The 408-nt window shown below is 49.8% G+C and overlaps 1 protein-coding gene across 1 annotated transcript in view; it reads left to right on the top strand.

The window, feature by feature from the left end:
• The window catches only part of Gtf2i (general transcription factor IIi), a 61,336-nt gene that overhangs the window by 46,058 nt on the left and 14,870 nt on the right, over nucleotides 1–408 (top strand). The gene's annotated exons all lie outside the window — the stretch shown is intronic.

Below are 408 nucleotides of genomic sequence, written 5' to 3'. Positions count from 1 at the left end.
TAGTGATGCACATAGGCAGTCACAGCTGGTCTGGGTTTGAGCTGGCAAGAGTGCACTCCTCGCTCTATTCTCTGATGCTCCCTGGACCTCGGAGGGAATGAATGACACGGGTATCTGCTTATCTTCTGAGCACCGGGCCTTTGTATCAGAGCAGCACTGCATCCTGGCAGTGGGCTGTCCACCACAACCACTTCAGAGGAGGTTTCTTATGCCAAGAGTGATGCTGCACCCTTTTATCCCAACACTCGGGAGGCAGAGGCAGGCGGATCTCTGTATTTGAGACTATGGTCTACATACTAAGCTCCAGGACAGCCCGGGCTACAAAGAGAAACACTGTCTCACAAAACAGACAAAGCAAAATCCTTATTTGATGTTTTGTGTTTACAGGCTTTTGAAGGTCGTAAGAAC

Source organism: Mastomys coucha, unplaced genomic scaffold (genome assembly GCF_008632895.1).
Source record: "Mastomys coucha isolate ucsf_1 unplaced genomic scaffold, UCSF_Mcou_1 pScaffold22, whole genome shotgun sequence".
Classification (NCBI taxonomy): Eukaryota; Metazoa; Chordata; class Mammalia; order Rodentia; family Muridae; genus Mastomys; species Mastomys coucha.
The sequence above is the reverse complement of the archived record's forward strand: the minus strand, read 5'-3'. Positions and strand labels throughout refer to the sequence as shown.